Source organism: Equus asinus, chromosome 6 (genome assembly GCF_041296235.1).
Source record: "Equus asinus isolate D_3611 breed Donkey chromosome 6, EquAss-T2T_v2, whole genome shotgun sequence".
In the NCBI taxonomy this organism is placed as follows: Eukaryota; Metazoa; Chordata; class Mammalia; order Perissodactyla; family Equidae; genus Equus; species Equus asinus.
This window is the reverse complement of record NC_091795.1, coordinates 87,804,286-87,821,944: the sequence shown is the minus strand read 5'-3', so window position 1 is coordinate 87,821,944 and position 17,659 is coordinate 87,804,286. Positions and strand designations below refer to the sequence as shown.

The 17,659-nt window shown below is 40.2% G+C and overlaps 1 long non-coding RNA gene across 6 annotated transcripts in view; it reads right to left on the bottom strand.

Moving 5' to 3' along the window:
* Positions 1-17,659, bottom strand: part of LOC139045560 (uncharacterized) — a 72,974-nt gene that overhangs the window by 23,590 nt on the left and 31,725 nt on the right. For 4 of the 6 annotated variants that reach the window (XR_011504177.1, XR_011504180.1, XR_011504185.1 and 1 more), the window contains one exon: positions 16,263-17,654. The exons of 1 other annotated variant lie outside the window; for it this stretch is intronic. This is a non-coding gene — a long non-coding RNA (uncharacterized lncRNA). One more of the 6 variants, XR_011504187.1, reaches the window with a different exon arrangement.

Here is a 17,659-nt window from a genome sequence, read left to right as displayed (position 1 = left end):
AAAGTAGACCCAGTCACCCCACGGCAGAGGCCTCACACACTCCATGAATACAGGCCTACCCCTTTCACACACCCTGCCCCACAGAGTTGACACACATGCCTGGCTGCAAAGGTTCCATGCACCTGGCCTATGTGGACCTACAACTTGTCCAAGGGCTTGCTGTTGGGTAGGGCCAGTCCCTAGGGCAGCTGCCTGCTGTGGCTGAGCTGGATTAAATGCATGCTGTAGTGAGCAGAGTTGACCCTGGGCTAACATGCCAAGGGAAGAACTCCAATGTCATCTGACAGCATCTGTGTCAGCATACCTGTACTAGGTCACAATAATGGTTGACACCAATGTCTCAGTCTCTGGGGTGGTCTCACCTCTCACCAAGATACACCCAGAGCCTATCAAGTGAATCTCTTTTCACCAAAGGACGGTGCACTTTTCTCTCTGGTGATTTAAGGTTGCTTTCCAAAAGGGGTGAATTTGTGCATGGGCCCTTTAAGAGCAGGCACTTTTTTTTCCGTATGTCTGATAGTTTTTCTGGGGGTATTCTCCATTGTAGTTAATAGCCAGTAAAGCCAGATATGACGCTTGTCTAAGTTGTGCTGAGTCCAAAAGCTGCTTGTTGTGGTAATGCTCCCCTGCTCAGATTCCCTACTCCTCCAGGGAAGGCTTCGTATGTTAATATTGCTCCCAGCCAGCTGTGAGGCACCATGGCTCAAGGTGGCTTTTTTCTCTCCAGAAAGGAATTTCTGCCTCTTTTACCTCCGCCAACACTGTCCCTTTTTGTGAGGGTTCTTTTTATCCAGTTTTCAGTTCTCTCTCAAGGGTAATTGTTCTAAGAGTAGTTGTAAATTTTTGCATCCGTGGGAGGAGGTGAGTTCAGAGTCTGCCTACACTGCCATTTTGACACCGTCTCCTGAATTTCTTTACTGAGATCTACTTTTTACTGTCAAAGTCACTGCTCAGAGATCATTGTAGAATAGTACAAAGAATACGAAATTTGAAATTAAATAACCTGGTTTGAGTAGTGGGTTCTCAACTTGAAAACTGCATGAAGATTAAAAATGAAACAAAATATAAGATACTGTCTATCCTGACCCGGCAGCATAAGTTGGGGAGTCAGCTGGAGAAGAATAAGAATGTGCAAAGGTGTGAAGCATGAAAATGCCAGTAAATACCTGTAGATAGAAGTGGTAGGATGTAAATCAAAAATTAGGTTATCTCCAGGTTTAAAAGAATGCTAGATTCCATGTTAAGAAGTTTGAGTTTTAACTATAGGGCATGGGAGCTCATCAGACGTTTCTGAGTAGGGCAAGGCCTGATCACATTTATGTTTTAGGAAGATGATCCTGGAGAAATATGAGGCTAGGTTAGAGGAGGCAAGGCCGAAGATAAGGAAGAAAAGGTAAAACGAATGACACATTCGTGAAGTGAAGTCAACTGACGTTCCCATTACTTCCTGGATGCAGTAGAGTGACAGTGGAGTTACGAGAGATGCGAGAGACAATGAAGGGGAAAGATGGTCAGGGCTGATGATGAAGTGGATGTGAGGGAGGGGAAGAGAGATTCTAAGACTTCCTACTCTCTGACTGGTGCAATCGGAGTGTGAGTTTGGGTGGAAAGTGTGAGTGGAAGAAAGGAAACATTTCAGGTTTGGAGAAGATGAAAAAACAAAAATCAGTTGCAAGCCAAGTGTTTGAATTTTTGCCACTTATCAGAGGGTTGGGAAGGGTGTTGTTCTTTCCTCACTCTCCATCTTTGGGAGGAAGATGCTGGTCCAGATCATCTCTCATGACATTTCTGGCTTTAGCATTCAGATTCTATGTTTTCCAGAAAGGTTCTGTGAGCTCTCATTATTCTCTGAGGCACTCAAGAGGTACAAGAACTTTCTGCTGCTGTTGGATGATTTCAAACTAAGTTATAAGCTCCCACAAGTGTTTTCTGAGACCAAAGATGTTCATGCACTGAAAAAAAAATGCTACACGAAGGGAAAACAACCTCCCACTTTGGGGAATGTAATGAGAAAACTTGAACATTTCCAGCTAACAGCTGTTTATGAGCTATGAATAAGTAAACACAGAGTGAAATAGGAGAGAACAAGCATGTGCTTCACTGGAGAAATATTTGTTTAGTGAGCCAATCGGTACTAGCCCAATTTATCCTTCAGAGGGGTAAAGATGGGCGTCCTCACTTCTGAACTCAAGTCTGACATAGACATACTGTGGTCCAGATTATATCACTGGAACTTTCATTCATTTGTACATTCACATATCAAACATTTATTGAACATCTGTATTGTGCCAGACTCACTGCTAGGTCCTAGGGCAGAGATACGCAGAGCTTATAACTTTAAAGAATTCCCAATTTAGTGAGTGAGATATACTTATATGTAACTAATTACAATGTCATTTGGTAGGTCTGATATTGGAGACACAGTGGTGCGCTTCATTTCTTCAGCTCTCATCTTATAGCCATTATCACACAAGAATGACTGAGCACTTGTATTCTGTGGGGATTTTCTTGGGCTGGGGAATAATATAAAGCATCAATAACATTTTTTGCACCTACAATGTGTTTTCTTTGAAACAATTCTGCAAATAATCCTTTTATAATTGAGTGGCTAAGACAGAGAGAGGTTAGGTGCCTTTGCTCATACCATAATGGTAAGTAGAAAAGCATTGATATGACTCATATGTCTTACTCCAAAGCCCAAGTATTTTCCTTCTTTACTGCATGGCTTGGAGATGTGGTCTGAGAAGCCTGCTATACCTGGCTCATGTAGCAGGTGTGGGTTCAGGGTCCCAATATGGCTGAGGAGCTGCTCAGACATCTGTTTATCCCTTGGTTACTCCTGAACCCTTTCATGTTCACACTGGTAGACCAGTCTGCCATTGTCACAGAAATGCCACTCCACGCAATGGGTCCTAACTGGGCAGTGTGTGTTTGTCAAGACGGTTTCACTGGGTGACCTGGACTCCTTAAAGACTGGAATCCAAGAAAATTCCACCTGGAGGGGTCACCAGGCCAAAGAAGACAATCAGGAGCAGTTTCCCAGATTTGCTGACCATTCTTATCCGTCTCAGCACCTTGTGATTGAGGAGGACATCATTCTCTGTGCCTTGGCCTGAGATGGCACAGGCTCATAAAGCAATTTCTAGGAACAGGGAGAGCCTGAATGCAGAGGATTTCTGTAGCTAAACTGTGAACTCAGTATAATTTTGATTCAAAATCCCAATTCCTGTGTCTGAGTCTTCTCTTTCCACTGCTTCCCATGGGTAGGTGGCTTTGTGTTCTTTTTTCCCTCCCCATCTCAGCACTCCTCATAGAAGCCTCTGCAGAGCACCCTGCAGCACAGTTCAGTGGAAAGAGCTTAGGTTTTGGAGGTGGGCAGGCCTGGACTTGCAGTGTGGCTTAGGTAGGGAGCCGAATCTCCCTGAGCTTCATTTCCTCACAACCAACTTGAGGAATATGGTGTGATTTAATAAGATTAGGTTCCTAAATCACCTGGCGTAGTCCTGTGAAATTATAGTTTGGTATATAGATGGCAATTCTCGCAGCAAGCATTGCTATTTACTATAGATTAGTAAGCAATTGAATTGCATCTCATGTTATATATTCAGCTTTACTTTTTATCTTTGTAAGGAATGTTTTGTTCTCAGTTAGGGCTATTTTCATCATCATGGAAAGGTCAGGAATAATTGTTTTGGGCCAGCTGTCCCTTCCTTTTGCTCCTGAAATACACAGATAGTCAAGGAAGTGCTTGGTTATTCCCATACCAAGAACTCCTCTAGTGCAGTACTTAGAACTCGTCTCCTTAGAAACCTAAAAAGAGGGCTGGCCTCTAAGCTGTTTCTTCCACTCTGCCTCTACCACCCGTTGGTAGCAAGAGCATTGTTTTCTGCCTGGTTAGCTTCTGATGGGCCGCCTCTAGTGGGCATAGGACAGATGGTGAGGAGGCCTAGAGAAGGCCCTTTTAAGGACTTCATCACAACCACTTGATAATTAAAGATGGTATGACTTCTGGAGTATTGAATGAGTTGAAGACAATTATACCAAAAAACACTCACCTCATTCATACAATAAACATTTCTTGAGAGCCTTTCAGTGCCAGGTACTAAGCTAAGAACTAGGATAGAGCAATAAGTCGGCTGCAGTCCTGCCCCTGAGAAGCTCATAGTCTTTTGCAGGAGGTAGATAAGTAAAAGGACATTTACAATATGCTGTAGTAAGTGTTAGGATAGAGTTATGCATAGTATGTCAATGAATCTGCAGAATATGGCATTCTAATGCAGTCTTCCCTCAAAAAGGAGAAATCTATGCCAAGTTAAGTGGGAATTGGCCAGGCTGTCACAAAGGCATTGGAAGAAGAATAACACTGAAAAACTCATGTAGGCAAGATGTATGGAGCTGTCTAGGGCTCAAGGTCCATGTTGATGAGTGACAATCACTGATGCTGGAGGCAAGCAGAGCTAGATTTCACAGAATCTTGTATGCCATGATGAGGAGTTTGGATTTTATTCTGAATATGATAGGATGCTATTGAAGAATTTTAGTTCATTTATTTATTCGTTCCTTCATTCCATCATTTAGCAATGTTTGTTGAGCATCTACCATGTAGATTAGACATAGAGTGGAAGTTAATATCAAGGACTCTGGATTCAAATTACTTGGGTTCAAATGCCGTTTCAGCTACTCGCATGTTCTCTGGCCATGGACTAGTTTTCTAATGTCTCGTTGCCCTAGTTTCCTCATTTATAAACTGGTGGTAATAATAGCACTCATTTGACAGGATTTTTATAAAGATTAATTTAAAATGACAGGTAAAACATTTAGAGCAGTTCCAGACTCATGGTAAGCATTCATTGTTAGCTATAATCATGTGTCTGACAGGGTCTGGAGAAAGCACAGAGAAAGGCATCATCCTTGCTCTCCATGAGCCTCGAATCTGTGGGAAAGGGAAACGATGCTGTGAGAACAAACATCGCCAATCCGTAGGATGTGTGCCATGATGAGAGTGCCATGTTATGGAAGCACACAGAAGAGGCTTCTAGCTTAGACTTGGAGGACCAGAGGAAGCTTTTGGAAAGGAGTAATATTTCAGTTAGACCCAACATTTGAGTAGAAATTAACTAGACAAAAGGAGCACCAAAAAGTCCCAGGGCAAGGCATGCTCAAACATGCTTTTAGGAATGCCCTCTCTGGCAGCAGGTGTGACCTGGCCAGAAGGAGAGGAGTTCACAGAAAGAGAGACCATGCAGAGGCTCTCCAAGGGAGTTGCCTGCAGCTCATGGAATAGTCAGACCAGAGTCTATCTCCCTTTCACAAATGAGAAAGAGAAACTTAAGTGACTGCTCATGTTCTCATGGCGCCCTATCAGGGACTGAGCCAGGGTTAGTCTCTTTCTCCTTATTACTATTCCACTAGTTCGCAAATCCCCCAAAGAGATTTTATACCCACATATACAGTCATGCACATGCACCGCATACCAGCACTTTGGTCAATGATGGACTGCATATATGATGGTGGACCCATAAGATAAGTACCATATAGCCCAGGTGTGTAAGATGCTATACCACCTAGGTTTGCATAAGTATGCTCTATGATGTTCACACAATGACAAAATAGCCCAATGACATTTGTCAGAACATATTCCCATTGCTAAGTGACACATGACTGTTGTGGAATCACACGGGTTTACACAATTGTGTGGGCATTGATAAATACAGACAGGAAGACCCTGATTCTTGAATAATTCTCCTTAACATGCTATATGCATGTGATCATGTTTTACTGTTTCACAGAACATCTCAAACGAACATATATTATGTGTGTGTACAAGTTCCAAAATCTCACAGCCCAAAGTAGCAGAATAAAACTCTTTGGTGGTCAAATGATGATAGCGTCTTAGAAAGGGAGACATGCTATTGTCCTTAAGGATGTCTTTAAATGTTTCTCTTCTCACTAGCCAAGAAGTTTTCTGCTTGGCCTTCCATAAAGCCATTTTTGGCATAATGGCTTTGATAGTTGGATGAGGGCTGAGGCTGACATGACATAAGTGTTTAATAAAACCCAAGAAGGTCAGTGAGCTACGTTGGAAACATACCCCAAGAGATAAGAAGTTAATGTCAATCACATCCACAATGTCTGCTGTTTAGGTCTCTACAGAAAAACAGTCTAGACCTCCAGTTTTAGGACTCCTAATCTGGTATCCTTTTCACCATAATATGCTTCTGCTTTAATCTACAAACTATCACAGGAGGCCATCTGAACTGTCATTCCAATGGAGGGTAGACATTTATGTCTCTCTTGTTGTCAATCACAGTTGATATTCAGAACTTCCTTTGTTGATTTGTTTAAAACACGGAAACTGCCTTTTGACAACAAAGATGAAGGAAACATATTTGTTTTGATTCATCAGAAAACGTTAATTTTCTCACATTCATAATGTTTCTCTTAAAGGTATGAGCTACTCAGGACTAAAGTGATTAAATTTGAATTTGCTTTCCAATATCTTGAACTATTTCATAAAAATATCCCAGAAACATTCAAATAATTTAATTTTTTCTCAATTCTGGCTAGTTTGGTCAGAATTTATAAATTAGTAATGCACCTAAGAAACCAATAACCTCCCAAAGGAAATAGAAACTAGATTTAAAATGTTACATTAAAAAATTATTTTCCTACTGACATCTGGGCTACAGCCCAGTGAAGTAGGTGAGCTACTTGCCCTGTCAGTTGCACAGTGTGAATATAAGTTGTGGAAGAATATGAATAAACTCATCCCAATGCAGCTCAAACTGTTGTGGTTGGCACATCTTGGCTCTCCTACCAGCCAACTTGCCAATGGACAGGTCTGTTAGTAAAGTGGCCAATAATAGCTGCCCACCTGCCCAGCTTACTTTGGTTTTTAGAGTTATCAGAAAGAAGTGGAGAGTTTGGACAGGGTGTTGGCTAAGAGTACAGGTTCTCCAGTTAAACAGCCTGAGATCAAAGCCCAGCCCAGCCACTTACTAGCTGGGAAAACATAGATAAGTAAAGTGTTTTCTCTCTGCCTTGATTTACTCATTTGTGAAATGATGATGATAATGACTGTTATATGGATTGAGATAATACATTTAAACACTTTGAATAGTTTCTGGAACATAGTCCACACTCAATAAATGTTAGCTATTACCATAAAGTTCAATTTAAGTATATAAACACAATCTTAAATTGCGTGGGTGTGAGAGTTACTGTAGCTGAGGTCTCCCATTTCATAGATGAGGAAATCGAGGCATAGAAAGGAGGAAGCAACTAGTTTAATGTAACATAATAAATGGATGGTCAGTGGGAAGCCTGCTGGCTGATTCTCATTATAGAACTATTTTTACTTTGCGAGATTTTCCTTCCACTTATTCAGAAAAGGAACATAGTAAAGCTGAAAGTTAATACAAGTGTCTTTGATCTTTAGATTTTGTGAAAGTTTTTAAAAAATGAATTTAATTGACTTTTTAAATTATCGTCTGTTATTCCATATAAGTGAGTTAAAAAAATGAAATGAATTGTCTTAAACTTATTGTTTTGGAAGTCATTAAAAGTGTATTTTGATTAATTTTGTTATATTTGAGGCCCTGGAGCCAGCTTTTTGTGCTGCTTCTGTTGAACCATCTGCCAACTCGAAAAATGATCCCGTTCTGCACATGGACCTGCGTTCCTGCAGGAGGAGACCCCCTTGTGGGGTGAAATATAACCTGTGCTGTACGTGGGCTATGGGCAACAGTGGTGCCTGGTGATTGACTCCAGCTAACGATTCCTTTGTGAACAATCTGTCAGTACCAATAGCTTGCACACACTTTTGGGTCTGAATAGCATCTGTGCTGAGGACTGGCCTTCTTGCAGAGCAGACATCAGCATGTGGCAGCTCTGGCTTGGAGTAAGCAAATTTTGGCTTTTGAAAATTTCTATTTCTATTTTATATTCCTCTCTACATAAAAACTTCCTGGCGTTTACATTGTTTAAGCTTTTGGAAACTTCTGTAGTTTCTGTCTTGTAACTGTCAAGCTGTTAACCTTTCAAGTGGACATAGATATTTATCTTAGAAATCTTCCCAACCCAGTGGAGGTGGAAGAACTAGGCATATCACACAGTAGAGAAAAAAGCACTGGAATTCAAGATATGAGCCTTAATTTCCATCTTTGATCAATGAAACAATTCAATAAACATTTATTGAACACCTGCTAGGTACCAGGCAACTTGTTCATCTCTGTAAATGGAGATACAGAAATGAATGTAAAACAGTCCTTGACCTCAGGAAGTTCACCACTGAGTGAGAGCAACAAGCACATAAACAATGGTAAAGACAAAAGCAGCGATGGAGTCCATGGTCGTGTGGGAGCCTGAGGCAGAATATCTAACTCAGAGTGGATGGGAAGCAAAGGAGAAGATTCCTAGGGGAGTCGGTGCCTGAGGTGGGTTCTGAAGTGTGAGTAGAAGTTTCATTGGCAAACCAAAGATGAGGAGGCGGAGGAAACAGTGTGATAAAAGAGAGAGAAAGCCTAGAAAGAAAACAGGAAAATTGGGAAAGCATCTCAGTATTTCTGAAGCCCAGAGTATATGCAGTGGGGGGAAAGATGAGCCTAGAGCCTGAGGAGCTTGTTTGCCACATTAGGGAGCTTGGGCTTTATCTAGAAGGTGATTGAGATCCTTCAATCAACTGTGGGCAGAGGAGTGTCATGACCATATTTGCATTTTAGAAAGATCCCTGTATTAGTGTGGGGAATTGATTACAGAGTGACCAGTGTGGTTGTAGGAAGAATATTTAGGATATCCTTGTCTTTGGGGCCTGAACTTAAGTGGAACATTAACATTAACATCCCAATGGTGAGTATAATGATTCAGAGATATTACTTGATAGAATCATTGGAATTTGTTTACCTGTTGCATAGAGAGAGGGAGGCTGGGAAAGACATTGAGGCTTCTAGATAAGCAACAAGGCAGATGGTGATTCTAGTTTCTGAATGGTAAACGTTAAAATGTGTAGCCGCCCCTGACTCAGGAAGGGTTAATAATCACTGGAAAAGGCTTGCCAAGAAACTGTGACCCAGAGGTGAGAAGGCCTGTCAGCCAATGACGGGTAAGACCTCCACGGGGAGGCAACCTAAGCCAGGTGCTGTCACCTGGGGGCACAGATGGAGACACAATATCGATATCGGGAGCAGGAGGGGCCTTTGCCTAGGAGGCCTTGCCTGCTCCGAGATAAAAATATACGAACATAGCAAAAACATGATAATATCAAAACAGAGGCCAAGGGAGGGCTCCTTGAGAAATCACTAAGAATTCTTGGCATTTGCTAATTACTTCATCCAGAACACCTGTGTATGTTTAACAGATGTAAGCTATGTATATATTGAAATGATGGTTATAATAAGCTCAGAGTGGCCATCAGCCCTCTCCACATCTATCCTGATGTGTACATTGGATTGTGACACTGACAAAAGGGAGCAGAAGGAGGATGAGGAGGATGAGGATGAGATGGAGGAGGAAAAGGGGTAGGTCATAAAGGAGGAGGAAGTGGAGGTAGAGAAGGAGGAGGCAGAGTGAGTTTTGGGAAAAACAGTGAGTTCAGTTTTAGATATGAATTTGATGTGTCCGAGATGATATCTAGTAGGCATTTGGGATATGAGAGACCCAGGCTGGAGATAACTATTTGAGAATCATTGACATAGAAGTGATGAGTAAGCATGAAGTCACTCTGAGGGATCATGTAGAGGGAATGGGAAGAAAGAGACTGATAAGCCTCTGCTATCTACAGTAGGGTGTCTAGGATGATGAAGCCCCTTAATGTTGATGAAAGAAATCAAGACAAGGAAACTTTGAAATAACTGGGGCTGTAGCCGCCCCTGACGCAGGAAGGGTTAATAATCACTGGAAAAAGCTTGCCAACAAACTGTGACCCAGAGGTGAGAAGGCTGGTTAGCCAATGATGGGTAAGACCTCCAGGGGGAGGCAACCTAAGACAGGCATCGGTCACCTGGGGGCACAGATGGAGACGCGATATTGGGAGCAGGAGGGGCCATTGCCTAGGAGGGCTTGCATGCTCTGAGGGAAAGTATACGAGCACAACAATAACATGATAATATCAAAACAGAGGCCAAGGGAGGGCTCCTTGAGAAATCACTAAGAATTCTTGGCATTTGCTAATTACTTCATCCAGAACACCTGTGTATGTTTAACAGCTGTAAGCTATGTATATATTGAAATGTTGGTTATAATAAACTCAGAGTGGCCATCAGCCCTCTCCTCATCTATCCTGATGTGTACATTGGATTGTGACACCGACAGGGGCTGTTTCATTTAAGAAGAGAAGAATCTGGATGAGTATAAAAATTTCTGAATAGGGCCCAGCCCTGTAGCCGAGTGGTTAAAGTTCTGTGCTCTATGCTTCAGTGGCCTGGGTTTATGGGTTCAGATTCTGGGTGCAGACCTACTCCACTCACCAACCAAGCTGTGCCAGTGACCCACATACGAAAAAATAAAGGAGAATGGGCACAGAGGTTAGCTCAGGGCAAATCTTTCTCAGCAAAATAAAAAAAAATATCTGAATGCTTTCACAGAATAAGTGAAAGTTTTCTTCATGGACCTAAAATTAGGCTTCTTGGGAAAAGTTGCAAAATTTGGTCCTGTATATGGAGACACTTTTTTATAAAAAGCTTTATTGAGGTATAATTGATATACAAGGAACTACACCTATTAAACAGGTACACTTCGGTGAGTTCAAACATATGCAAACACCTGTGATATCATCACCAAGATCAAAGTAATAGACATATACAACACCTCCCAAAGTTCCCTTGTGTCTCTTTGTTTTTGTTTTTGTGGTAAGGATATTTAACATGAGATCTATCCTCTTAAATTCTGAAGTGCATAATACCCTAATGTTGTAACTATAGGAGCTATGTTGTACAGCAGATCTCTAGAACTTATTCATCTCGCATAACTGGAACTTTATACCTAGTGAACAACAACTCCCCGTTTCCTCTGCCTCCCAGCCCTGGCAGCCACTATTGTCTTCTCTACTTCTATGAGTTTGCCCTTATAGATACCTCATATAAGTGGAATCATGCGATATTCATCCTTCTTATTTCACACTCCTTGATGTATTCAGAGCAGTCCAACAAAACTACCTTGGAAGGCAGTGAACTCTCCATTGATAGAACTGTTTACAGAAGAGGGATGACTATCTACCAAAGAAGAGGGAGAGCAGTGAATCCTACACTTTGCTGCTTCCAAACCACCTCAGGACCTTCAATAAAAAGTGCGAATTCCAAATCACCACTCTACAACTCCTGGACCAGGTATCTTCATGTATGTATTTTTTAGATAATTTTCCTTGGTGGTATTTATATTGCCATATTGGCATAAGTTCATAGGACAGCCCTTCTCTTGGCTCCTAAGTCATGCTTATTATAGCACAGGGCTCAGGTCTCAACTTGTGTCCTCTCTAGTCCCCTAAAGCACAGGCTCCTGAAGGAAACAGAGCATCTCATCCATCTTCTTCTGCAATACTTATGACATCTGACTTGGAACCAAATTCAGCATAACTGCTAGGAATTAGGTATTGGCTAGTTCTTAAAACTTATTGTGCCAGACAAATAGTATATTGAAACAGGTTCCTTTCTCTTCTAAAATTGATAGAACTTACTATTACTCATTGATCTTGCAAACTTAAGGATGTTTTCCTGCATTTCCAATGGGAGGTTGGGTCCAACAAAATAAATTGGAAACCACATATAAAAATGAATCATTTATTTTTTATTGAATACACATTTTCACGTTAAACATCTTTAATACTTAACATGAATTCCTGCTAGCTTTAAAAATCAAACATAGTTTACGGGCTCAATTTAAAACCTTTCATTGAAAGGAAATCTATTTTTAATTTTCATTTTAATCTTTAAATATTTAAAGATGTTGCCTTTTGTCTCCAAACTTCTTTCAGTCATATTGGGTATGACTACGGAGGGACTCTTGCGACAATGGACATTTTTATTAACAGGGTGTTTCAAAACAAATGCATTTTTTAACCTGGAAAATGCATCTTCTAACCTCTAGTTTTACTTTTGTATTCCATCAGAGGTGTCTGTGAATTCTGTTTTAATATACCTGTGAGGATCTCTGTTATTACTGGAATAGATAGTGATTCAAAAATGCCTTGATATTTAGCATTCAGTAATATGAGTGGGACTCATGGTTCAGCTTCTTGCTTCTGCTGAACTCATCTCCATTGTCTGGCATTCACTGTTCTCACAGGTGATGAAATTAATCTGCAAGAATTCACTTCAAGTGTATTGGGCTCTGGAGGTGGAATCTATCAAGTATCTTCGCTTCTAGCCTGATGAGGAATCTAGGTTGACTAGGCATAGGCTTCATATAGACTTGAGTACCAAATTCAGCTCTCTCATTTATTAGTTTTGTCACTCGAGCAGTTTATTTATCTTCTTTGAGATTCAATTTTCTCATCTAAAATAATGTCTATTCTGCAGATTGATGTACGCATCAGGAATAATACACGTCTGACTCATAAAACGTCCTTGGTAAATGGTCACTCTTAAAAATGTTGCCAATTTTCCATGAGAATGAAAACCCTGAAGTAAGGAGATGCTGTGTGAACACCCAGGGGAATCTCAATTTATCCTTCATATATCTCCTTTCCTTGTTTTTAAGTGTAAATGCCCATCTTGTAAAAGAACAGCTCTGTAGCCGCCTAAGTGTTTGAAGCACAGATATGCTGGGATTCTGGAAGCAGAGGATGCTGATTTGCCTATGAGCAGTGAGTGAGATAACTACCCTCTGTTCTACTAATGTGGACTTACCTTTGCTTCCAAGAGAGAAGATCCTCTGCAAAAAGACATCCTGCACCATGGATATTGCTGTGGCTTCTTTCCAGCCCCCAACTAGCCTGGATATAGCCTGTGCTGTTTCCACACCTGTATCAGGCCAGCCTTATGTTGGAGGATGAGGTGGAGATGAGACATATAGGCAGATAATTTCAAGGGTGCTGGGAAAGATCCTCTGTCACGTTTAAAACTACTCCATCTCCTCTTCTGCTACTTTTAAAAGGGAGAACAGGCCTTTCCTTTCCTAGTTAGAAGGATGCAAATGGTTTCATCCAAAAGGGAATTTAGCTCTACCACACCTTGTTCCTGTTATGCCCATAGTTCTTCTGGGGAACAAGATTGTTATTGAGAAGATATTTCTCCTACCACCTTTGACAGCATTCCTTCCAGTGCAAAGTATCTTCAATAGTCCCTTATTTTGTGCATTGATCCCATTCAGGGAATGAGCATTTATTAAATACCCACTACATCTGCCATTGCATTAGTTACATACCTGATCTCATTCAATTCACACCACAATCCTCTTGAATAAGAGGCATAACCTACATTTTTATACATGAGGAAATGTTCAGTACAAGATTTTGAGAAGCATCACCTAGACTATACAATGAGAGAAAGACAAAGTTGAGATTTAAAACCAAGTTTGTGTGACTTCAAAGTCCTCGTTCTTTGCATAGCATGATGGTATTTGCTTTAAGCAAAACATGAGATTCACTTCATGTTCACTCCTCCAGCTCAACTTTAAAATCACTTACACTTTCAAAAATTGACTAAGTGATCAGAACATCTCAAAAGGCAATCTTTATTTATTGTTATAATTTTTAATTTGCTGAAGAAAGTCTTTGATTTTGACCGTATATCTGGTGTATATTTTTTCATTTATCAATATCCATGAGAAGTTTGGAAATATAGCATTAAGAAAGAGATCTCAGAAGTATACTGCAGTGGACAGCATTAAGACTCTGGAATTAGATATGCATGCTTTCCAACCATTAGCTGTCTGATGATGAGCAGGTTGCTTGAGCCAAGTCCTGACTTCTTCACATATAAAATGGGGACAGTCACAAATATTTTGCATGGTTATTACAAGAATTAAGCAAAATAAGAAACTCAGTGTCACAGAATCTGGCACACTGAGACATGCATTAAATGAGAGACCTTATTATTACGACTATATTGCCATCTTATTATCAACACAGTAGCTTAAATATGTATAATGTGTATAGATAAATGATATACAAACACTAACAAAAATGTCTTTATTTCCCACTAGACTGTGTCTTGTTTACCACTATATTATCAGCCCTTAGCACAGTGCCCAGCATATAACAGATTCTGAGAAAATATTGATTGAATTGAATTGAGGACAAAGCAGTAATTTAAGAGACCTAGGTTCATGATCTAGACCTTTATTAGTCTGTCATCAATTTCAAATGTATAAAATAAAAATTGGGGGCTAGAAAATCTGTAATTCTCTTAGTATTCCAAGAGTGTATGTTTGAAAGTCTCTGAAATGAAATGTGTAAAGTATTTTTGTTTGAGCATCAATTAAGTAACATTAAAGCCAAATAAGAGACGTTCAGAGCATCAGGTAAAACCAATTCTTCTTTTGATTAATCTATCTCATGGCAAGGAAAAATATGATCACTTTTAAAGGGTGAATTTGAGGTCTTCAAATACGTTAATATATAACAAAACCGACCATCTGATAAATGTATAATGAAATGCAGATAGTGTATGCTGCTGAAAGCAATGATACAAGATGCTGAAGAGGCATCTTCCGATTCATTAACTACCTCTAATGAGATGTGGAAAAGATAAGTTAGTTGGTCGGTGCTGCTGATCAGGGTGCAGACCCACGCTTGCCAAGAAGTCTGAGCTGGAGTTTTGGAGACTCAAGAATTAATGGAGAGCTATAGCATCTTCATATTTCTTGTCCTCCAATTAAGTCTTATGTGTCAGAATTTTATTCTTGATTGTACTTTTTAATTGTCCTATATGTATACATCTTTTTCTTATTATACTATATGTTCTTTGAGATTAGGGATGATGTGAGCAATTTCATATACTCTTCACACTCATGTAAAGTCAGAATGAGACTGAAAACTTTAAAAGGGGTGTAATCTTTCTTATCTTGTAGAACTTTTCTGAGGTTTGAATAAGGTTGAAATGTAGAACAGTTAGCTCAGTGCCTGTCAGTTCAATCAATAAGCTTACTGTTATTATTATTACCATTACTGCAATTGTTTGTGTGCTAACTAGATATTGAGGGTGTGCCCCCACTAGATATTGAGGGTTTGCTCCCCTCATTGTCATGCTTCTTAAAGAGCTTAATAGAATAGAAGAAGTCAGAAAGGCATAAAATGAGGGTAATCATAAAGTATTATCTCCACTAATGATGTTCTCATATTTTCCCTACTCCTGTGTACTTTAAGCCCTGGTGCTATCTCAGCTTTAAATAAATTTGGGGATTAAAAGCCCTTAGTTTTTCTCCACCCAAAGGGAGTTTTCTCCTCCTAAGTTGAATCACTGAAATATTTGGGCCTTCCTCCATTATTCCTTGATGAGGAGAATGTTTTCTAGTGAATGAAACTTCCCTTAAAGCAGGATAATTGCCACTTCCCCATCTTACCCCCCCTGCTCATGTGGACAAAATGATTCTGTGTGGATCTCTTCCTGATGAGATGTTCCCTGGAATCTAAGGTTACTGAATGCTTTTACCTCTGTATATTTGAAACTTAGGTGTGTACCAAAAGAGCTTTGCCATGAAAAGCAACATAACTAGTACCGGGAAGCTTGTAATTCACTTTAATTAAACTTTAACTCAACTCTAGTGGAGAATGTGGCAATGCAATTTTGCGGACCTTGTTTTATTTTAGGATCTACATATTTAAGTACTTAGAACTACTTAAAGGAAATGTACATAAAAAAGAGAGGTATAAAAACAGAACCTGCAAAGACATATTGTTGAAAAAATATATATGGAAAAATAAAGGAAAAACTATGGGAAAAGAATGCTTTCTCTTTCATTACTTTTCCTGATTTTATTGTAACTTGATCAAGTTACACAAAGGGTTTTGGCAAATTTGCCATGTAGGTGTTGAATCCATCAGAAAGCATTTATTCCTTTCTTTCTCTAGTATTTTTGATGCCATGGCCACAGAGAGTCATTTTCTAGTCTAGACTTTCACAGGCAAATGCATTGCTCTTTTAATGTAGTGAAATTCTGTTTAGAGACTGGTCCAGTCTCAAGGTAACCAATCCACGTTTCACGCAGACAGTCTCTGAGTTATAGCCGAACACTCAGCTGTCGAATGCTCCCCCACCTCTTTCCCTAGCAAATGCCTGGGGAGCAAGGACATTTTCAACTAACTCTTCCCTGGGGTGAGTATCTGTAAATGGAAAGGAGAAAAAAGTAAAAGACATATTGAGTTTTAACGGAAAGGTTTCCCCTTACAGAACTTAGAATAGGGATTGTGGCATATGAATGATTCAGCTGAGGTTAATAACCTAATGCATCGATGCCTTTGGGAATTGGAGTCCCTTTGGAATGTCTGCTTCTGTCCTTCCACAATGTCACCCTCTGAGTGATCTCAGTTTGTTCTTTTGGCACAGCTTCAAGCTTAACGTGCATTCAGTAAAACTCCATTGAAAAGCAGAATTTGGGGGTTCTGTGGACATTTAGGATGTTTGGTGTTTCTGAATTACTGATGGGATGATACCCTCCAAGGCTTGTTTGCTTAAATCATTTTTATGTTTATTTTCTGCTTTATAGAGAGTCTGGTGTACATTTCCCAGGTAAAGATATGGTAGAATCTTGTTCTTGAACATTAATTCTCATCACATAGGACCACTGGATGCAGTGTTTGAAAGGTTGTTGCAACTCACAAGTTATGTACATGGCTGTCTTTCCTGGCTGCTTCCCCTCATCACACCTGTATACTTAGCTCACGGCAGCCTCTGCTGTCAATTCTATTCCTTGTGAGAGGTAATTGGGGGAGGAGCTTCCAGCCACCATTAATGCAAAAAATCTTTATTAATGTCACTGTGATTTGGTTTTCCCGTGTCCAATGTTCCATCTTATAGTACAGAGTCCTAATCAACCTTGTTTAGTTGCAAGGAATAGTGATCTCCTTCAAACACCCCAAGTTATAAAAATAAGAGTGAATTATCCCAAAATAGCAGTCATTGGAAATCATAGCAACTTCAGGGGCCAGTTACCCTCCTTATAACTCTCAGGGGCCACCTGCTTTCTCTTTATAATGGCATTTCTGCTTCTCTCTGTGAACCCATTAATTCTATTGACTAGTGTCCTCTACTTGCATTTTTTGTGTCCTTATAACTTCTCCTTGCAAATAGCTTGTCTTCATCTTAACTTGGCTCTTGGCATCCTTTCTGCTTCTGACCCCACCACTAACTAAGCACTTTTCAACAATTTCATTGTGTAAATTTTTGATAAAAACCCCACTTCTGTTTTTTGCTTCAGGCCCCAGGTTTCTAAGTAGTTGATGAATTTCTGTCCTTGAGTTAGGTGCCCATCCTTGATTCAATCAATCTTGGTTGGACGGTAGAGCAAAGGTCTGCTGTATTACTCACAGCAGTTCAGTCCCTCTCTCTCATTGGGCAGTGATGTGGGTGGCTGGTTCCCTTAGAAGGACTAATACATTGTCAACAATGTGAAGCACAGTGAATCATTCAACACAGACTTGAAATACTCATTGTTGTGAATCTGGCCTCTTGAGTGTTATTTTCCTCATCCGTGAGTAGGGTAGTGACAGTATCTCAAGGCTCCTGTA